The 24322-nt window shown below is 40.2% G+C and overlaps 1 protein-coding gene across 2 annotated transcripts in view; it reads left to right on the forward strand.

Moving 5' to 3' along the window:
* Positions 1–24322, forward strand: part of LOC108620122 (uncharacterized) — a 71593-nt gene that overhangs the window by 22154 nt on the left and 25117 nt on the right. The window contains exon 2 of one of the 2 annotated variants that reach the window (XM_089473455.1): positions 4408–4461. The gene's annotated coding sequence lies outside the window, so the exon portion shown is untranslated. The remainder of the gene's footprint in view (positions 1–4407; positions 4462–24322) is intronic. The other variant, XM_018017007.2, reaches the window with a different exon arrangement.

A 24322-nucleotide genomic window follows, 5' to 3' on the forward strand; every position in this document is an offset into this window, starting at 1 on the left:
TCCATTCTCCCATTTGTTTACTTCACAGTTGTCAAACTCGATTTGATATTGTGTTGAAATGAAGAAGCACTACATATCTAAGATAAACGCTTCTTCATTCCAATTTATTTTTTACCTTTAATATTTTGCGGGTGATCACAAGAAGTTGAATCACAGAAATCACAGCGTGTTGAAGCTGATTAAGTTGAATAATTCAATTTCTCAATACTCAACTCATTAATACAAAATTAAATATAATAAACACACAATTATGTAATTAATAAGTATATAGACATTGAACATAATCTTAAGTGCAATTTCCATGCAAGCATTCATGTATTCTGAGTATTATGTGTATCTATTCCATCAGCGTTTATCGTTCTCTCCGAGCTGAATGTAATATTAAGTATACGCATCCATTGCTCTGCGCGCTCTGTGCCTGGCTACGATTTGGTTGCAGCAGCAGCTGGCCGTTCGCCTCAGAGCTGAATGTTTACGAATCTGTATATAAATAAGTTTGTATTGATTTTTCATTATTTATGTTTCATATATATTTCAATTTAATAATAAATATTCATGGCAGGCGCCCAGCGCCCAACGGCGACGCCGTCCCCGGCCAGTGTTGGCCAATAACTGAATTAGTTGTGGCTGTAACCCAATTGATACAATAATCTAATCATGCAAAAAACTGCATTTAATTGCGAGAGTTTCCAACTCACAAACAGAATCAATTTCATTTTGATGCTGCTTGAAATTTACACCCGCCGCAATGGGGTCGCTTAGCTCGAGGGAGCACGAAGGAGCCTTCGATATATTTAGCAGAATCTCTTGGCTCTGACAGTGGTAAATTCAGCATACAGGGTATCTATCGAGCGGTTAGCCCCGGCCTTTCACTGGTTTTTCATTTATTTTTTACAGAACTTCGCCCGATACACACAGACAACATACAGATTTCCAGGTAGCTAAAAATGTCAGCCATTTTGTTTTAGTTGGTGGCATTGGCCACGGCTACATGTTGACAGCACCAGCCACGCCCACCAGCCGCCCCATCCCCCGGCCACTACAGCTGAGGGCGCCCAAACGCTTTGCAGCAGCTCGCAAAAATTATTTAAAATTTATTTATAGTCAAATACGGTAGACTGCACCTGTTGTTGTTGTTGTTGTTGTTGCTGCTGCTGCTGCGGGTGGTTGCTGCTTTGTTATTATTGTATTGCCTCTGCCTTGTCAACACTGTGTGCGTGTGTGTGTGTGTGTGTGTGTGTGTGTGTATGGATGTGCGTGTTTGTGTATTGACAACAAATGTTTGCTGTTGTTGCCGTAGCTGGGGTGTAAAAATGATTGAGTGTTTGAACTCAACTTCTGTGTGGCTCTTTGTGTGCGCGGCAGCAACCCGACCCGCCTATACCCTGTAAGTGCTAGATCAAAGGCAAAGGCATCGCATATCGTATCACACACATTGATTGATAAGCAATATTCACTGGAGTGGGCACTGATAGAAGTAAGGATACCTAGCAGTGGATTTTCAGTGACTGATTGACACTCGCAGCCTCAACTTTGTGTGCGGGGTATTCGCAATTCGATCAGCTGCTGTGCTGGAGTTGAGCTCAATCTTTGGCAACGTTTTAAATTGTGTTTAAGTCACCTGCTTCCCGGTAAATTTCACTTTTATTTTTTTGCTGCTGCTGCTGCCGCCGCTGCTGCTGCGACACAGGAAAATTACCAGCGCGCAGCGAGACGTCGGCCTAACCCAAAAGCGTCGACACTGTCAACAGTCGCCGTGGCAGCTGCTACAGCCTTTACCGTTGCCAGTGAAATGGGTAGTACCTTTACCTTTGCCTTTGCCTTTGCCTTTGGTCGTGCCTTTGCCTTTGCCTTGGAGCCCGTTTGTTTGTATGCACTTCAATAAAAATTTAGCATACGCTTCAATTCACTTCACTTGCCACACGCACTCCCTGCGACACACAAACACACACATATATACACTTTACACTAAACGCGCACCTGCAACGCCCTCTGGCGGCAGCCGTATGAAAACATTGCTTTGTATTATTACGTCTGGCATTTTTCGATTATATGTTGCCTTCGCTTTTGGGTCTCGTTTTTCAATCTAAATGTCAGCACATCTAAGCACGTGCGTGTATCTAAATAGCAGCCACTGTATGCTCTCCCTCTGTGTGTGTGTGTGTGTGTGTGTGTGTGTGTGTGTGTGTGTGTGTTGGGCAAATTACTCGAGTGAAGTGCGCACTTCAAGATGAAATAGTCAAGCAACTGACACGCAAACAACTCACTTTACATCCCTTATACTCATCAATTAAACTCTGTGTGTGTGTGTGTGTGTGTGTGTGTGTGTGTGTGTGTGTGTGTGTGTGTGTAAGCATTCATACATACATCTACTTATATATATTTGTGTTTAGCTACCTAATTTGTCAGACACAACTTGTGCAGGACGCAGCGCCTCCTGCTCCTGCTCCTGCTCCTGCTCGCACGCCAAATGCTGCAACGGCTGATACGCAAACAGCAGCAGCAGCAGGAGAAACAAAAATAAAATAATGAAAAACAGCGCAGATAAAAACTGGAAGTTGAAAATTAAGCCAAGCAACAACAATTGTGGGCGTGCGTGGGCGTGGGGCGTGTCATAAGCAGCAAATTTCAAAGAAAAATGCAAAGGCGCTAAACGTTTGCCTCAGTCATCAACTTGAAATTATTTGCCTCATTCATTTGCAGCTGTCGCCGAATTCTGGCCTGTTTACCGCATACACTCACGCACAAAAGTACGCGCACAGCGCTCACTAAGTGCCCAAGTTGAAACAGCCAAAGCAAATATGTAGACAATGGGAAAGTCCTGCCGGCTTAAAGGATATCCACGCAGCCGCTGACTTTGTCCGGCCTTCAACTTTAAGCAACATCTAATTCAATTTAACTTGTTGGATTTGGCCAACATGGCGGACGTGTTGCTACGCTGTCAAGCATTCTACCCCGCCCCCTCCTTCTCTGAAGCATCCGTCTTGAACGATTGCTCGGACAACGCGTCTAATTGCGGCCGACCGACTTCCAGCCCAACTTCAAAGCTCTGAGACATGAGCAACTACCTGAAGATGCCTCTCAATCATGTGCACAAATTCCCCTCGAACTATACAGTTTGAAACATGTGCTCTAAAGAGCAATTGGGCATGCTCTATGGCTAAAGAGCTAACAATCAACAACTACAAAAATATGTTATATATATTGTCCAAGTGTAAGCTAAAAAAAGTGAACTCCTCTTAAAAATTTACTGAAGAATGATATATGTATATCGAGTTTGGAATGGCACATTATCTTAGGGATTAGATTTCAGTCATGTTCGAAACGCGTTCAGCTTTGAATCATTGAGTAATGCAGTTTAATTTCCCCGCCCCCAAGACGCAGGTCACATATATACCCATTTGGTGCATGAGCTAGAGCTTTAACTTATTTTTGATTTATCTTTTATATTATTTGATTTTAATAATTATTTGTGAGCTTCTTTTGACTCTCTTTATTTTCTAAGTTCAATAATATCACTGACTATAGATAGCTGTGAATTAGGGTATATCTATTGATAGGTGTTGTTTTCCTTAGGCTATAAAATCTTTTTTTAATAGCATATCTTTCAATTGACTCTAGGTTGATAAATGTCTCAAATCAAATAAATAACTAACTATCTTAAATTATTTAAATAACTAAATTAAACTCTAGCTAAGTTATCTCAATATAATTTATTTTAGCTCTTAAATCAAGATATAGATTTTAGCGGTCCATTGGGCCATTGGGATGTAGATACATCCATTATATACATATGTTCCACTTTACTCTTTTATTATTATTTTATTTATTTATTTTTTTATGTTGGGTGGTCACCGCAAGTATGTAATCCGAGTCTCTATCACTGAGAATCCAGATATGGTGTTTCTCTTTTTGCAATGCCCCTAGCTCGCGAAAGGCTTGCAACAATATCAGATACCAGCGGGGATATCTATTTCCTTGAGCATATATTTCAAGTAGCAAGCACAAAACCAATATACAGTATACTTTAAAAGACCGTCGTTATATCCGGAAGACGTTTTAACCGTATAAGTTGGACTTGAGACTAGAATTTGTATCGCAATAACCGTACGGACGCTATAAGCGGAGTCGTTATAGCTTGATTCTACTGTATATCACTTCATTGACCGAGTGTGTAGAAATAGCCAAGTATTACAGCTGGATCAGATTCCTAGGCTATATTTGAGAAAGTTGAATTGCTTATGAAGGCCCGCCTACGATGCTTCCATTTCATTTTCAAAATGTGCAATGTATTTGCTATTACACCTACTCTAGACATTACTCTTTAAATATTTATGTATTCAGTTAAAGGCAATGATCTTTGCCAACTTGTATATTTACTTTCTTCAAATTGGATAATGTACATAGTTTTTCCCTCTCTTTGCAGATACAAAGCGCATATTAACATACATAAGTGATTGTGTAAGTATCTCTCTGGTAGAGCTGCGTGAAACGTGACACCTACACACACTCAATTCATTCGAATATACACAAACACACTCACACACACATGTTTATGTGCTTACACTTATACATATATGTATCTAGATACTCGAAGACATTTGATTGATGATGTTGACAACAAATTTGCGGCAGCTCGCTGCTCGTCGTCGAATGTGAAAAACTGTTCATGTGGAATATTTTTAAACGTTCGACTAATAAATATTACAAAATCCCATTAAATTAATTGCTGTACATATGTATATGCACATACATATATGTATGACTGTATTGCCCTTTATAGCCAGCATAAAGTGCAGAGTGTTTTTAAATGTTGAATGAGCCACAGCAGTCCTAGGAGGGGAATGACTTTTTCTGGGTCACTCTGTCCTTGAAGCGGTCTTCTAGAAGGCTAAGATGTTTAGCTATAGCCAAAAATGGTGATAAATCAGCGAAGCTCCGCTGCTATGGTTAGTGCTTAGACATTATTTGAGAAGACTGAGAAGAAGTGAATTAAATATGTTTTGTATTTGCACCCCTGAGGTTAGGCGCTGAGGTGAAGAGATAACAAGTCAGACTCAACTAAGAGATGAACTAAGTGCTACCATATAAAAGTAGTTGACCTATACGCAGCTCCTGCTCCTACTTTGGCTATTTGAAATGATTTGAGATAAGGTCAAAGACTGGCTGCCGATGGATAGTATTCAATAACCTTGTCAACTGTACATGGTAATACTTCGCATCTTTAAGCCGAGACTCTCAGTCATTCTGTGATCTATATTCCCACTTATGATGCCATCATACCCCATTTAAGGCCATCTGCAATGGGTGCTGGATATGAAAACTTCACAAATCGAAATGAAACGCAACGAAACAAAGGCAAACAAAGCGGGACAAAGCCAAATAGACGGATTTCAAGTAACTACATTTGTTTCATTGCCCGCGGGCGAAGCCCATTTAAAATTCAGCAGCAAAGAACAAAAAGTTTTCGTACCACATCGGACTTTTGCTATATAAATATTATAGCACATATACGTATGTATGTGTATGTGTATATTTATATATATTGGATGTACATTGTGCGCGCACGCACACACGGTAGCACATTAGAGGCAATTCGCAATGAACGAAACAAAAGACTTGCAGTCCCTCGAGTTGGGACCGCTTTATAATTTCAATTTATAATAACCGCATACGAGTGCCCTGTGCACAGTCACACAGGCTCTCAATTGTGTGGACCAGGTGGCGTTTATTTGTATATATTAACGAGCACATTTGCATTCCGCTCGGCTTCTGCGCTCCCATACACACACACGCACACTTGACATTATAGCAGTATATCTGCGAGGCAATGGTGAACACATTGATCTTGAGCCGAATCCAGCCTGTTGCTAAACTTCCTCTGCTAACTTTCGTAATTAAAAAAGTTTCATTCTCATTGGCTTCAGGACAATTACCAGATTTTCTCTAAAGAATATATCGATTCGAAAATAGCGAGTGAGTTGAATAAACTGAATTTTCGGATCTTAAATATGTGGATATAGCTTTTGGGAATAGGCTTAGGATGGTCGGGGGGAAACTAGAGATGCAGATACAAATACAGATACAGATACAGATACAGATACAGATACAGATACAGATACAGATACAGATACAGATACAGATACAGATACAGATACAGATACAGATACAGATACAGATACAGATACAGATACAGATACAGATACAGATACAGATACAGATACAGATACAGATACAGATACAGATACAGAACAGATACAGATACAGATACAGATACAGATACAGATACAGATACAGATACAGATACAGATACAGATACAGATACAGATACAGATACAGATACAGATACAGATACAGATACAGATACAGATACAGATACAGATACAGATACAGATACAGATACAGATACAGATACAGATACAGATACAGATACAGATACAGATACAGATACAGATACAGATACAGATACAGATACAGATACAGATACAGATACAGATACAGATACAGATACAGATACAGATACAGATACAGATACAGATACAGATACAGATACAGATACAGATACAGATACAGATACAGATACAGATACAGATACAGATACAGATACAGATACAGATACAGATACAGATACAGATACAGATACAGATACAGATACAGATACAGATACAGATACAGATACAGATACAGATACAGATACAGATACAGATACAGATACAGATACAGATACAGATACAGATACAGATACAGATACAGATACAGATACAGACACAGATACAGATACAGATACAGATACAGATACAGGGTACCTCACTTTTTACAGGGTACCTCACTTCTAATAACATTCTCTCCTACTTTCACTGTGACTCTAAAGTCTGAAGACGATGGTTATGTAAATTACAGGTGCTGCTATTTAAATATGGCTTGAGATAGCTGAGAGAAGGCAGCGAAATAACGGCATATTCATTATTCTATTTCTTTGTCGCTGTTGTTGTTGTCCTGCTGCCTGACATTATTTCCAGCTTCAGATGCTGTCAGTTTTTATTAAAAACTTCATTCTATCCTGCACTGAAGCCTTAATAGCAACAAAAGCAACGGGACAGCTCCATTAAAAAATATGACTATGTTTTTCCCCAAAGTTCTCTCACAGTTGGTGCTACGAAAACGCTACTGCGAGGCCTTGAGAGTGTTTCACCCAATTTATCACAAAATAAATATTATGTTTTGACTGACAATGCGATGGGAGTTTGTACATAATACTCGTATATGAGTGTGCATGGTGCTTAAGATTTTTTATATAATAATTAAGAGTTTCTGGACTAAAAATTTGCCAAAATAAAAAATTATGTGACAGTTGAAATTGTGAAAATAAATGCCATATCTTTATCCAAGCTAACTAAATTATGACATTCTTGTGATATGCATCTGTAGTATATGATGCTTACGACTATGATTGATAATAAAGGACGTACTGTGTACTATTCTAATGTGAATACAAATGTGAATGAGTAATGTGTGATATATATGTATTTTCAGAATATCTGTACGCCTTCGTGTTTACTCGTCTGTCCGCCCCTGTGAACGCAGCAAAGTATAATATAATAATTATATAATAATAATAATATTAATAATAATAATAATAATAATAGTTTGCTATAACACATCTCACTTATGAATTATCGATATAAATCGTTATATTGACACCTGGAAACATCTAAAACTGGAAGCATATGTATGAAAACATCTCAATTTGAGGACCTTCCATTCTTCCCCACAATTTTGCATTAAATTTTAAATACTCAAGACTTGCACTTTTGGCAGCTACGCACATCTGGATTTCATTAGAATGCTCTGAGAATTTGATTAAGAAAGTTTATGTGGAAGAAAAGTTATTCAACAATTAAGTTAGCATAGAAAACGCACAAAGTGCAGAGCACGTACTTATGTGTGTGTGTGTATGAGGGTGTATGAAAAGAAAGCAGAATGATTAGCAGAAACTCTGCACTAGGCTTAGGGTATCTACTAGTCGAGCACTTCTGAGTGGAGCATCTTCACTCTCTCTAATTATAAAGTGAATAGAATTATAGCACCTCAGCTGAACAGAGAAGGACATGGGTAGATCATTGTGAATGGGACCGTATGGTAATTAGTGATGCAATTACTTTCCACAATAGAACAAAGCACGTTGGAGTTGGCTGCGAAAGAGTCCCGCAATTTGTCATGCGGCTGGATACATAGTGGTGGTGGCATGGCTCAGATTAATGTCTCCAAACAGTTGTCGGCGGCGTGCAGCTGGGTGATAATCTCATCTGTGGGGCTATAAAATTTAATGTGCTTAACATCTGCAGCGGCGCGACGGCTGCATTTGAAATTTGGTCCGTTTGACGCAGTGCGAACAAGCTGGCAAATGGCGGCGCCTCCATTTTGTCGCCACAGAATGCTGTTCCGCTAAGCTGACATTCATTTACCTCATCATCGTTCGCCTGGAGTGTTTTCAGCTGTTGTTGCTGCTGTTGCTGTTGCTGTTGGTTAACTGTTTTCACGTTCTCGTCGCGCTGGCTTTCAGTCTTCATTTCTTTTCAATTTTGGCCGGGCAGCTGTGTAAACGGTTTACGTAATTTACAGCACACAATTTTTGTTGCTAGCAGCAGCAGCGCCACGCAATGCGACGGAGTGTGAAACGAATAAAAATCTATTTTGTAACAATTTTCCGCTCAGCATGAAGCGAAGGGTTTTAATTTGTGCGCAGCTCAGCGTCGCAAATCCCGGCCAAACTGAGAAAAAAGATAGTTGAAAAAAAAAAAAAAAAAAATTGCAGTGACTGGGAAAGTTTTCAATAACTATCTCATATCCTCACCCACACACACGCACGCACACACACACGCTCATGTTATTTCCGACTGGCTTTTGTGCTGGCAACTGTTGAGTTATTTTATGTATTGTGCGGGCCGCAGCCGGACCTTGCCCCGGCACTGATAAGCTGCAAATAGTCGGGAACGGCAGCGCTGAATTGCTCCTGGATCTACACGCGCGAGCCTTTTGAGCGACCGTCCGCCCGTTCGTCCGCTTGTCCGTTCCACCGTCCGCATTTGCCAGTAGATTTGCTCAAAGCCATTCGGAGAGTTGGCCGAGCAAGTGTCTGAACTATAAAACGGAGCGGAGCGGACTGGAGCGACGCCAGCTGACGTAGATATTGTTGTGTTTTTTGCAGAGTTTTCATTCTCGATTTTTCTCGTTTTTCGCTCGCTCTCTGTGTTTTTTACTCGCTCCGGACAAAGCGCCATGGGCGCTGTCTGCTTACTATAAAAGTTAAATTGCAATTTCAAAAAGTATTAATGTGACAGCCGTGCGCGGAGACCACGACAAAGCTAGGGCGGGCTAACACGGGCAGGTGGGACTGCTACAGCCGGGGCTGACCGACTGCAGCATGCTCGAGTCACACACTCTATCGAGGCAGACTAAAAGTTTCTTTTATGGGTTTTCCCAGCCCGAGCTTAAGCTGAACTTTAGTTTGATTAATTCACTTAGCAAGTGCTAATATGCCTCGTTTTCATTTGTAAGCCGATTAGCAAAAGTGCGCTCAAAGTTGAGCAAGTTGAAGCAAGGAAAACTACTCGATGCAAAGTGAGAGAGAGAGAGAGAGAGAGAGAGAGAGAGAGAGGGAGAGGAAACATTTGTATCTGAACCGGCAAAACTGACTAAAACGACTCGAAGTGAATTCGGATCAACAACCTAAACTAGCATGCAATTAGAGTTGCTTCGATAGAGGCTTCACTCGATAGTTCCTTTCAACGATATTATCGATAGTTACATCCAGAATTCCATTAAGAGTGCAACAGCTCTATCTCTGTTTACTGCCTGGGTATCGGATCATGTCGTGCATTCCAGTCGACCAAGGGATACTTCTCTCTACCAGTGTGTCCACACCTGCAGCATAAACAAATATCAGCAAGTCAAGCAGCAGCTTGCAGCACGTAGACATTTTATAGGGAATCTGCTGCTGTTATTGCTAAGAGTCTGGCAAGACACCAGCGCTGTGTAGGTTCTGACAGCTGGCACCGAGAAAATCTCTTTTGCTAGGTGGGCTTTAGACTTGAGCTTGTGCAGCAAACTGTGTGTAAACTCAGACGTGTGCTGCTCAAGTAGCTGCATCCCTCTAATAGATATCTTCCTTTCTCTCTTACTCTCTCTCTCTCTCTCTGATAAGCACTTTTTGAAACAATGCTGCAAATAGCTCATTAGCGCACAGCTCGAACAGTTTTAATGACAATGCAAATGCGCCAATTTCGCCGAGGGCTGGATGAAACATGATTGTGGCACTCCATGATTTTGAGCGTCATGGGCGTGGCCAAGTCGCCTGCGGCCAATTCAAATACACCGCACACACACACACACAGACACAGGAAAGGCAGTCGAGCTGCCATCAGTTTGCCATGGTCACACATGGCGTATACGCAATGTTCGAGAGGGCGAGTGCTTGTGCAGCTGGCGAAACAGTTAGCTGCAATTGTTAACTGCCTGAAAGTCTTCAATGGAGTCTGCTGAAGCATTAGCTAAAGCAGCTGTGCTATCTACGCATTATATCGATATATATCGATATATACATAAGCGTATTATATACATGCTCGACTTTAGTGGCCCTTATCCAGATGCAACAATTTTAAAAACGACCTTATTCCTTTTCGCTTCATTTTTAATGGTCTCGGGGTGTAAAAAAAACAACAATAATAAAAACCAATATAGGTTCTACTTACACACACACACATACACACAGATTAACATTGAGTACGTGCATGCCCGAAGTCGATTAAGCATGCATGGATATCTGCACGAGTGTGTGTGTGTGTGTGTGTCTCTTTATGCATGTCTGTATATTTAAGTATGTATCAAATTAAATTGGGCTCAATAAAAGCAGCGCTCGCATCATTCCAATTCGGATTTCAAGCAGGCATGCTGGCACCCAGCTATACCCTACTCCACCCCTCGCACGCAAACAGATTTTTATGACGGCAGTCGCTAAAGTCGCATAAAAACTGAAAGCAAACACTCTATTTATATATGAAGCTGCTCGAATCGTGTATACTCTACTTGATACTCTCTTCTGTGCAGCCAATATTAAGTATACGCAACCAGTGCATCAACTAGAGTCACTTCACGCTCTTGTTTATTGCGTTTGAGTAAGAGTGTCTTAACTATAAACTACCCATTTAGTCCCAAATATAAAGTGAAAACAAACACTCCACTTATACAAGTCCATTTAGACACTTATACAACTGCATATTGCTCAATATTGCGATTGCTCAAAAGTATCTTAAGTGTAAATTGCGCATCTGGCCATAAACTTAAGTTTTATTTAAACTGATTGGCTATATTTAGAGCTTAGGGACTGTACCCAAGCCTGAAAGGCATTGTTCTCGGTGTGGAAGGCGACTCCATTCGGTCTTTCTGATCTACAATGTTGACGTCTTTAATTACGAAGAGACTATGACAATGACATTACGTAAAACGATCTATTCAAGGATAATAGGACAGACATACATTCTTTAGGATTACCATTGCAAAATATATAGGCTATATTTAGAAGAGCTCAATGTAAATGACAAATTTCAATGAAAGGCATTGGTCATTTGCAGTCAAGTATTTAAGATACGATGATACAGTTGAGTCTCGAAAATTTGTAACCCACTAAATCGAAAATTACGATGAATAAAAAAAAATCCCTGAAAAAAATCGTCCACGATGATTTTCGATTTCTGTGTAAGCCAAAAAAAAAAAAAAAAAAAAAAAAAAGAACTTATCGCCCATAACATTACGAATTATCTTACACAACTGATTGTTTTCTCGCGGAGGAAAACCTTTGTTATGTTCATATTACGTATACGATGTGGTGTTACTATACTTTGTAATATTACGTATACGTTTCATTCTTTTATGATCAAATATATTCATAATGACATATATGTATATATATATTTCATATTCATGCTATTAGAAGTCAAATATGTGAACTAAGTTAACATCATTTATATATTTATAACTAGGGCGAAATATAAATATATTTATATACAGTTCATAAAAATGAGTGAGACTGAGCACTAAATGTTTTGCAATAAAATTTATAAACTTCGCAGCACAATATGAACAACTAAGTTACTTTAACAACTAACTTAACCCTATGTCTAAGTATTTGAGTCAAATTGTCTTCAAACTTTTGAGTGTTTTACAACAATTTTTTTTGTCAGCAGAGGCATCACTAATACTAATACTAATACTACTCTAATACTAAGACTATGCTCAAGGCATTTCATTATTTTCTTAAATACGTTAAAATTACATAAGAATAAGTTCACTTAAACTACGTATAGGTATTGAAGTTTTATTTATGGATTTAAAAAGAAAATATATACAGTTTATTAATATGGCAATATTTAAAGCTTAGAGACTCTTAAAGGCGCTCCAAAACGTTCCTAAATAAAATAAACCTGATGTATATGCGCTAGACTGACTTAAGTTTGCTATTTTATCTCATCTATGAATTTCGCTTTCAGGTCAATTTGAATTTGATTAATATACTATATATTAATAGTATATATATATTTAAATATTAGACAATAGCCATAAGACATATAATTTTTTTATTTTATGTATATATGCATACTTTCTTTACATCAAGTACTAAGTATACGAACTGGGTTTACGTTATTACGTATACGCATGCTATACGATAGCTAGATAGAAATAGAAATCGATTTATATTTCTACATGTTGGCAACATTTTTGCCCAAGGCCTGTAAATACTTTCTTATATACATACATAAATTTCCTATACGTCACTTTTTTACAGTACGTATACGCAACGGTGCCTCATTACGTATACGCAAGGGAGGCTCATTTTGCATCTAGATCAAAAAGAAATTTTAAATGTGTGCTTTTTGTAGCCTTCGCGAAGTGTCCAGCCAACGCAGCTGAGTAAATTTAGCATTGATTAGCTTTATTACGGGAATCGATAAAAATCAATATAAAAGTCAAGGATATCTACTTCCCAAGACATATGTATTTATTACTACTTTTAGTACATCTGTCTTTGAGTCTTTACCGCCCTCTTTCTCTCATCTTCAGTTCTGTTGAATGCAATATATAGTATATAGTATAGTATATACTACTCAAGACAAAATGCATGTATTTATTTCTTAATTTCTCTCTCTCTCTTTCGCTCTCCTTTTCTTGTGTCCTGTGCAAGCATTGATTCCAGTTAGAGTATTCGAGTCTGGCATAGAGTATTAAATTATTAGTGTATTAGACGTTCAGCTGGTTTGTTGCTGTTGACAACGTCAGAGTTTCGCCTTGTAACATTTGAAAGCCTTTCAAATTGGAGAAATCAGCGGAAACGGAAGAGCGTCAAGGACCACAGGAAATGGGACCTTGACAACAGGGCAATGTCAAATATGCACAAGTTAAATGTGTCTGTATGTATGTCAATGCACTTGCCAGGACACACATAGACAAGCGTACGCACACACATACAAATACACGTGTATATGTACTTATTTGTGTGTTCTTTAGACAGTTATTTGTATGCACTACGCTGACGACTGCTGACTGCTGGCTGCTAGCTGCTGGCTGCTGCAACTTGCCCCAGTTGCTCGAGCCGAAAGTTAGACAGCGAAAGTGGGGCGTGGCTAATACTGAATGGGAATAAAATGCGAAATAATCAGGGTGCATGCGATTTGCATAATTTGTAATGTGAAATTTCCGCTTACATGGCGCTCATTTCCCGCACAGCACACACATACAGTCCCCTCAGCTCCCTCAGTTCACTCAGCTCCCCTCAGCCCACTCAGTGGCCTACGCACTTTGACTGATTCGCTTGTTTTTGTAGCAGACCAAGTCTGTGGAACGACAAACGCACAGACCTTCAGAGTGGCAGTGGGCGGAGGGGAACTGGCGCGCTTGGATAACTGTTTAATATGCATAAACTTGGCGAACAGAGCCCCGCACATTTTTGGTCGTTGTATCCTTCCGCTCCGGCCAGAGCCGAAAACCTGCCCCGTGTGGCCCCAGGCAGCGCTGCGACCCCGGACTCTGAGCTGGGACCAAGGCTGGCGCAAGTCTCTGCCAGGGCCGAGGCGGGGCCGGGGCGGAGCGGAGCGGAGCGGCGTTGACTGCTGTTTTTGGCCTAATTGGCTGCCACTGAGCAGCACTGAAGAACTTTGGCTACGGGGTTTTGTCTCTCACATTAAAGACTTTTCCGCTTGGCCAACAACTTTCGAGTTTCAACAATTTGTATTTATGTATATTTTTCATTTATGCTTTATGGCCCCACTAAATAAAAATGAAAAGTAAATATATATGTATATACATATATAAATATGCTTATCAAAAATAGTCAATAACGTCCACTCTGCCTTTTAACAGGGTATTGCGTGTGTGTGTGTGTGTGTGTGTGTGTGTGTGTGTGACTGTCATGTTGGGCCATGGCAAACGTGCCCCGCAGTCTCAGTGAGCAAGCGAAAAGAAAAAGAATCTTCGTTAAGTCGCAAACTTTGTAATTTCCCGGAAAAATAGAACAATAATATTTTTAATAACACGAATTATAATTTAATAATCTAGCAATTTAGCAAACTTTAATGTGTTCCCGCGAACAGTCAATAGCCCGAACAAATTCATTTCATTTCACTCGAAAAATCTGGCCACCCTCTGAGCCCTGAGCCAGAGTTTTGCCCCACTGTGCGCGTATTAGGGGCCGCACGATTCTGCTACGCTGAGCGCTACTTAGAGCCACTTAAAAAGCCGGCCACTTAAGGCCTTTGAGCAAGCCAAACAAATACACGTACAGACTCACACACACAGGCAGACACAATCGGTGCTATAAACAGAGAGAGGGAGGGAGGGAGGGAGCGAGGGAGATGGCAGCAGCAGCGCCTTTTATGCGCACAGATTGTAAACTCTGAAAGCGAATTTTCAGTGCGCCTGCTTTATATTCAAAGCGTTGAGACTGTCATTTTATTTCATCTGATTTTTACACATGAATTAATAAAAAAGCACTCATTAAAACTCGTCGCAGCCACACACACATGCACACACGCACACACGCACTTACACGCACACTGGCGCACCACAAGCAACATGTAAACATGTCAAAAGTTTTTGGGTTTTGCATTCTCGTAGTTTGCGTTGCGTTTTTATTTTATTTTTATTCTGCCTCTCGCTGCGCGTGTGTGCGTGCGTGTGTGTGTGTGTGCCAAATGTGAACCAGTTAGAAATTTGCATACGCCTGGAACGGGCTCAAACAACGGGCTAATTTGCATGGAACGGTCAGAGCTAGGATTGCCGAGTGCTTAGCGAGCGGCTGCACAGCCCAACAGATTTTATTATCTGCCTCAGCTTCCGGTCGTGTATGAGTGTGTATGTGTACGTGTAGGTGTGTGTGTGTGTGTGTGTGTGTTTTGTGAGCTTTGTGGTTGAGTTTTTACGGGGCTGCAAAAATTTTATGTTATTTGTGCTTTGCATACTTTGAGCCGTTATTTAACTTGCATTTTGAATACGTTTTAAATGCCCATTTGTTAGCCTCAGTATGCGCGTGCGAGTGCGAGTGCGTATGCGTGTGTGTGTGTGTATTTATCGTTAGCTCTGCTTTTTTCATTCTTTTTGGTTAAAGCCATAAAACGAGTGCTCGGGCCTCTTGCGGTTTTCACGTTTCGCTTGCCATAAGCTGTCTGCGTTGCCCGCCGATCCATCTCCGATGAGAATTCCATGGGTGCAATTAAGAGGTCCTGCCCAAAGGGTCCTGGCCTCAAGCATTTGCGGCATCTGTGCCCCTGCGCAGCTGCGCAGCATTGTTGCGGCAACGCTCATTTCATTTGCATACTTCCAGCAGGCGGCGGCGTCGGCGTCGGCGTCGGCGCCGAGGCCGATGGCAGCGAGTGCGGCTGACTTGTTATTGATTTTCATTGTCAGACCAAACACACACACACACACACACACACACACACGGCGGCAGTCACACACAATCACATAAAAGCGATTGCCAAAAAAGTGGCTAAAAATAATGTGGCATCAGTTGAATCGTGCGTCGCCTGGAACGAATGCCCCACCTGGAATTAAGGCGAAAGGTGGCTCTAGAAATACCTGGCAGCAACTTAATTAACGCATGTCATTTTCATTTGTAGCAGCAAACAAATGACATTTGCCCAAACTTGTTTTGTCATCTGCACAGTTTGTCCACTCTCTCCTCTACCTCTCCCTCTCCCTCACTCCCACTTGAAGCACGCGCCTTAAAGTCGGCCACGTTTCGGAATGTGCGACGACCCACCAAAACAACAGCTGAACCTCACCTGAATGGCCGCTCACAAAAGGCCGAGCAAAGTTTTCGCTCTTTTTATTATTACTGCAAATAGCAGCGAAGCCAACTGAAATTTATCTTATTACCGGGTCGCCAGCACAGCGCCACTTGCCATAAGCAGCGCCGCGACTTCTCACTTGTCGCAAATGCGTGCGCCTTCGAGTGGCGGAGAGACAGGCGCGAAGCAGAAGAGACGAAACACGTGAAAGTGCTCGACGAGTAGATACCTTGAACTATGCGAAGAGCTATCATCTTAATCACAATTCAGAGAAAAAGAAGATAAAAAATAATATTGAAAGCTAGCATTCAAACTTTCAAAATTGTTCTTTTACATTCTCCCCGCAAATTGAACTTTAAAGAAAAATCGATCAGACAGGAAAAGCTAAAATGACGTCAGTGCCTTTAAGCACATACTCTTAACTAAATTGTACAACTTTTCTTCTCTAGAGAGACTTTCATAGCCAAATTCACAGAGACGCAGAATCACAACCAGATGTTTCTGTATGCCTAACCACAAAGCTTTAGTATTTTCGTTAGCAATTCGTTACGAAATTGTGGAAATGGTGAAAGAGGAATCCATAGTCCAAAATATAGACTGTAGAATGCTCCCAGCAAATTGGGAGCGGAAGCGTCAGCCCTGCTGTAAAGTTAGGTTTCGAATGTGTATTCGAAATATGTCTCTGCTGTAGCAATATTGTCTTAACATAAAGTCGGGCTTTTACGCTGACGGTCGACGGTTCAGTGTAATGAGAAAGGAACAGAAATTACTTTGATTAAAATTGATGTAAAAGTATTCTTGCTCAGAATGAAAAGCTGAGTCAATTTAGCGCTGTCCATCTTTCCATCCGTTCATCTGTCCATCGGTCTATCTGTCGGTTGCTTGAACGCGTCGATCGCATATCTAAAAAATATTTCTGTCTTTGTAGCACACTAAAACCTCTTTAAAATTTTCATTCATCACAAGATTAAACACTAAATATGTAAAGTCTAGGGTATATGCCAGTCGAGCATACCGTCTAGAGTTTACTTGCTTGGCTTTTTATGATATATTTATTTGGAGAATTATTTACACTCTTTTGTGTAATTACTGTTGCGCTGAGTTATGGGATGAGCTACCTAAAAAATAAAAATAAATACTTGTAGAATACTTGGTTGTGTACTTCTCATTTCAAGTAAGTACATAGTTTATGCGGCTTTACGTCGTACGGAGAGACGGTTAACGGACGCAGAGTCATGCAGACCAACAGATGTAGATAGATATGTGTGTATAGTTTTTATGGTTTTCCACTCCTGTTCTTTTACATATCCTGAAACAGTTTTCCACTCAGGCCACTCAGCTGAACTTTTGAAACTTACAGTTGGGATATGCAGGCAAATGGGAATTTTCAAAAATTAATTAACTTATTTTTAATATAAATCGTTCACTTTACATGCCTCGTTTTAGATTTCCACAAAATAATTACTTTGAAAGCCAAAAATTGAAATTCATTTAAGCCTATTTAAACAATTTCAGGGCAATCAAGCTAGTTAGCGTGTGTGTGTGTGTGCGCGAGTGTGCGAGTGTGCGAGGGAATATATTCAGTATTTATTGAAAGTGCTTCCGTCACATCAAATATAATTTCACAAATGTTTTGCATTAATTTCAACGTTGTAATTGCTCTGCGGCAGCAGAGTCTCTGCTCTCAGCCCTCGGTGGCAGTGGCAGCTGGCGTCGTTGAATTTCCCGGCTCCTGCTTCCTGGTTCCTGGTCCTGTGACACGGCGGCTGCCTGTCTCTGTCTCTGGCTGCTGAGTGCTGAATGCTGGGCTGCTTGTTGACGCAGTTGTCAAGGCAATCAGCTTTATTACCCGCAACGCACATTTGTGCGCCTTCCTTGTCCTTCGTCCTCCATGGGCAGACGCTAGCTGTGTACATTTCGAATTTTATATGCTCAAGTTCAAATTCAAGCAGAGTATTCCTATTCCTATTCCTATTCCATTTCAAGTAACCTGACGCAACAGAGCTCTGATTGAAGGCAAAGAAATCCAAACGAGTTCTTTTACTCCAATCTTGAGCGAAACTTACATATATAAAACACAATAAACAGTTAAGGCTATCGATATCTCGACAAAAATATCGCAACATTAATCGTTTTCTTCTCATCACCTTCAGCAATGCTCAGTGAGCGTATTCGATAGTCGCTCAGCCTAGTCTGCATATGGTTTGGCTTGCCGTTAACGTAATCATAATCAGTTTGTGTTTGTGTGTGTGTATGTGTGTGGATCTGTTTATTCGGTGCCCTGACATTTCACAGCTTCCAGGCGTATTTGCTGGCTGTGTGGCAACAATTTTTCGCACAACAGCAAAAACATCCTGGAGGAGCAACAACTGCGACGACATTAAAATGCACATAAAATCATTAACTCAAATCAAGCCCCGTATACGACAAATGCCATGCGGCGGGCTTTGAGCTCAAATCGTTGTACAATGGGATAAATATGCAAAGAAATGCCAGAGATTAAAAACTAAAGAGAGAGAGAGAGAGTTTCTCTTTCGCTCTATCTAGAAATTTAATACTAATAAAAAAAGCTTAATAAATATTACAAAAGTTTTTGAGTGCCTGGACTTTGAGGGCTTCTTCGCCTGCAAGGAGAGACTAATCCATGCTTAAGTTTGTGATTTATTAATTTATGGCATAAATTGTGCCCATGGTGGACGCATGTTAATGGCTTTCCCCACCTCCGTCCCGCCCCGTGAGTTCTGGCCATACAGTAAACTCAGTAATTCTGGTTACTTAATGCGCAGTCGGGGCGCTTCATCAACAGGTAGATCACCGAAGGCATGCAGCAGTCGTTCTCTCTCCCTCGCTCTCTCTCCCTGTGTCCTTGTCCGGCTGCCAAAATAAAATTACACACATTCGGGCTGGCGTGTGTCTGTGGGCTCCTGCGAAGCTCCTCCGCCAGCAGCTGAGGCTGCGCCCAGTTTGGAGCGTGCAGAGAAGCGCAGCAAATCAGAAAAAGGTTAATTTGCAATTATGTTTTATGAGAGAAGTGCGTGTAAGTGAGCGTAAGTACTTGTGAGTGCTGCTGAGTGCTGGTGAGTGCTGGTAAGTGCTTTTCGCCTCTGAGCCTTGGCCACGCCAATGAATGGCCTTAGGGCGCCTCGACCCACTCTGCATGGACATAGCTTGCCCGCAATTGTCCCTTCAGCTGCTTTTGTTACTTTGCCAGTTCTTTGTGGCGGCTATCAACGGCTCGACTTTGCGCCTAGGCAGGTGTTATGACTCTGTTTTTGGTCTAAGCTCCTCACTGGATAACCGGCCAATGCGTATCCCCAGCCACTCGCACTCGAGCTTAGATGAGAACTTTCAGCCTAATTGATCGAAAAGAGTAACAGTGAAAACTTCATCATAATTGATAAGTTGAGAATTATAAAGGTAATTCGGATGTATTCAGTCATCACAGTACACCCGTTCCAAAACAAACCTGATTTAGCCTTTACAGCTTTCATTCGATTCATGTCAAAATCGATAAAAATAACTATTTTGCTATCGATAAAGACCAAAGATGGGTTATCGAAAATCAACGACGCGTAGGCAAATTAATTGTTCAGGCATGGACATAGAAATACAGTAGAATTTGGTTATCCCAACGCTCAAAAAACCGTCGCGATACCCGGAAGATGCTATAACCGTACAACGGTAAAAGCAGAATCGTTATAACGGATTCTACTGTATGCAACGATTTCAAGCATGCCTTCTATGCTAGGCATATAGTAGATAAGGGATCTAAGCAGAAGCAGATGAACTATGACTATAATCCTGACTCGATAGGATAAAAACATGAACGAGAAATATGTAAGCAATAGGCACTACAATGTCAGCACAATTTACTCTAGATTTACAGGCTAAATTTATAGATGAGTATGGGTATAAATACCCGAACTCAGATGAAGCTTAATATCAACTAAACACCATCACAGCACAGGATATTCTAAATAAAAACTGTATCAATAATGTCTTCGTTTTCTATTAATATAATGAACTGAGTAAGCAGAATAAAATTATCCAATTTAAATAGCTTCAAAACACTATGATAACGTATTTTCTCTCTCAACGCTCTTCTTAAACTGCCTTCTTCTTGAACTGGTGTTGTCGTTCTATTGAGATTGTGTTACAAGGCTGCTCGACAGAGCTTGTCATACTAAATTTAATTTAAATACATAGATGCATAAATATAACAAGTAAGAAGGCTCCAGTCGAGACTGCTCGACTGGGAGATACCCTGGACCCTCTAAGCTGATATTCTACTCATTCTGCACATCTTTTATGCACACATGCATCCACACGCACGTATAAGCCTGCGCTCTGCTAACTGCGCAGTAAGCAGCGACTGCGCTTGGGCTGCACTGTGGTCAATATTATGAGAATTTATTTGTTGAATAATTTCTTTTGTAGACATACGATCTTAATGAAACTTTTAGAGCGTAATCATATGGTGAAAATGTGTGTACATTCCAAAGCACAAGTCTCTAGTGATTGCAAGTACCTTTTACAAATTGGGGGCGAAGGGCGCGTGGTATCCAAAATCTGTAAATTACAATATCTTTGCATCCATTAACTTTATATACAACGCAAATTTGAAGTCTCCAGGTCTAAAAGTGTTCAAATTAGGCTGAAAAAACCAAATCAATTTTGCGATTATTCCCGATAAAAAGTTATCGGATGAGTTATCGAAAAAATAAAGCAAACTCGTATTGCGTATGGTACACACGAGTATGCATGCCAAATTTCAGCTCTCTAGCTCTTATAACTTCTGAGATTGACGCACTTATACGGACGGACGGACAGGACTATACGAACTCAGCTCGTTGAGCTGATCAAGAATATATATACTTTATGGGGTCTGCGATGACTCCTTCTGCCCGTTACATACTTTTTCACAAAACCATTATATCCTGATTTCCCATTTTCAATGGGTTCAGGGTATAAAAAGGTTGATTGTATATGCAAATACATAAAATTACAAGTATCTAACTTTTGTAGTCTCCGAAATGGGCAACAAATAGATCGAATTAGCCTAAGTATGGACCTGATCAGTGGTGTTCGCATATTTATGGGGCTTGTCACGGCTCCCCCATGTATAACATGACCTTTCAACGAAAAATTATATCCCTCATTTCCATTTCCATTTGCAAAGGCTTCTGGGCTTTAAAACGCGTAAACGTGTTGAAAGAGTTAGAATGTTAATGCTGAAGAGGATTTGCTCATCGATTTTTGGGGTGATTTATGGGAACTCGGATGCTACAAAAGTAAACCCAATATACGAAATTAGTATATTTTGAATTTTGTTGTACATCATTTTGCTAGACTATTAAATTCCTTCCGTCCTTCTGTGCATCCGTCATTCTTTCCATCTGTACTTCTGTCTAGCGGTTCGGATACATAAACATGACAATATCAGAGCAAAAGTGCTGGCGACTTCGCATCCATACTTATATTCTATAGCTAAGATAGATAGCCATTGTTTTATATAATCAATATTTTGTTCCGTTTAGATTTAATTACAATATTTTGAGAGCCATCGAACTTCAGTTATTAAATGACATTTCGTATGCCTTAACATTTTGTGTTGCGGTGGATCGTAGTGTTCGAGCTATACTATTAACATAATGCTGTTGATAGTATAACATGACGTTGTGGGATAATTATAATTCCTTTTAATGGAATCTGGGATTAGGAATTTTGTATACCCTGAATCCATTAAAAATGGGATATCAGGGTATAATGTTTTTGTGAAAATGTATGTGGCAGGCAGTAGGAGGCGTGGCAGGCCCCATAAAAAGTTGATTGATATAGCCATTTCCGTCTGTCCGTATGTTTGAACGTGTCGATCTCTGAATATATAAGAGATAGAGGCTTGCAATTTTTGTTGAAAATTTGAGTATACTACACGCAAATCGAGTTTGTTTCAATATTTTGTTATCGATTAAAAACCTTACCTTATATCTCTAACATCTTTAAAGCCAGAGCCTCAAAATTTTGGGTGTAGACTCATATGTATTTTATAGAATTTTGTTTTTTTTTTTTTTTTTTTTCAGGGTATAACGTAGTCGAACACTCTCAACTAGAGCTTTCTTAGTTGTTATTACTTCAGTTTATTGACATTGTGTACAGAGCATCTCCCAGTTGAGCACCTCCGATTGTTACTTGTTTATATTATTTATTGTATATATTTGAGCATTTCGCTTTGTGTTTTTAGTTCTGGAGAAAGCAGCTTAGAGGTTCTTTTGAGCCTCTCGCCTTTTGCGCCACGAAACGCAACTGTCTGGAGCACAGCTTATTGCCCCACGGTGCTGCAGCTGGGGCTCACGCCAGCAAAGGTCAGCCATGTCGGGAAACTGTATCTCAAGCAAACAAATGCATATATTTTTTTGTTTCCTTCCTCTGGTTACACAATCAAAGGGCCAAAGGTAAACGGAAATGCTTATTAAGTTCCCAAAGACATATATCCAAAGCAGAGGTAAACAAAAGGGTATATGAGCTGGGTTCATATAAGGCAAGTTTGTATTATAGAATATGTATATATGTTTGGGTCAATCTTCTCTTTTGTGCAACTTTGATGTGACTTTAAGACTTGTATGCTAATTGTCTTAATGCATTTCTGTGTCATGCTTCAATAGTTTATTTCTTAACAGAGTATCGCACAGTCTTCTTTGCTCGTTTTCGATTTCGGTTCATGAAAATAATATATTTTAATTATATTTTCAAGCGCACGTAAATATATAATATAAACGGAAGCACAAAGGCAGAAAGTAAACGGCCTGCAGCAACTTTGTGTTCGTTTTGAAAACGAAAAGCAAAAGCAATATTGAGATTGCATTGCAATCCCAACTAAACTGCAAATAGATTATAGATTATAGATAGATTATAGGTTTATTTAAAGTCGTATATATTCTACACTACAATAACTGTTAATTATCACTAATTATTGATAATTTACTGATCTGTATGTCTTTCACAATGTGCTTATCACGAGTGATCATTCCTCGTCTACTGGAAATTTATTATGATCTTGTTTGATTAGCCTAAATCACATCTTGCCCTCATCCAGCAACACATGACAATACGTTCAGCAACATTTCACTCTCTCCCTCTCTCTCTCTCTCTCTCTCTCTCTCTCTCTCTCTCTCTCTCTCTCTCTCTGTCTACCTCCCGAAGTTAGATTACATGTAGCTGCGCAGCAAACTCAATCGGCTAATATTATTGACAACAGATCTATACACATCTCCTAGCCTCCCATTAATACTACAGTAATTGATCTGCAGGTTCTACATCCCGCCTAAGGAGTGTCACTTGACTCGACTTAAGGTATTTAAGAATCCATTCAGAATCACATATCACATATCATATTTGAATATAATTTATTATATTTGATTTGAGCACAATTCGATGATTGATTGATGATTGATGCTTCACCACATTCGTTATTCAGCCGCTATCAGAGTCGAATCGAGCACGGGCTGCGCTTCGGGCATTCAGTCGGCGGATTGACCGGTTGTTGATTGCTTTTTCAACTGGGCTTACAGCATTTGATTTCTTTTTTATTTATTAAACAACACCTGCGGTCGCTTTGATTTGCATGTTAATGTTATTGTTCCCGCCGCAGTTGGGGCTCCGCCTCGCTGCCTTAGACTAACTTTGCCGCATTATTTGCATATGAAAATTGCCGAATTGCCGCTTTGGATTTTTGCTCTTCGGACTTCCTTTTATTATTTATTTGTTTCAGGGTTATTGAGTCTACGGCCAGAAGTTTAAGTAAAACTTTTTGCCGGCCTGCCACAGCGAAAATAATTAAGCGATATTATTATTCTTCTCGGAGGCAGCTGATAAGCTCATAGTTGAAAATTGTTGTTAAACGCGCTTGCTTAACGTTCGACTTGCATATATGTGTATAAGCCAACAGCAATTGTGTTGTTAAGTTCTGTGATAGTAGGGGAAATCTT

Source organism: Drosophila arizonae, chromosome X (genome assembly GCF_054131065.1).
Source record: "Drosophila arizonae isolate 15081-1271.41 chromosome X, UAZ_ARI_1.0, whole genome shotgun sequence".
NCBI classification, from domain to species: domain Eukaryota; kingdom Metazoa; phylum Arthropoda; class Insecta; order Diptera; family Drosophilidae; genus Drosophila; species Drosophila arizonae.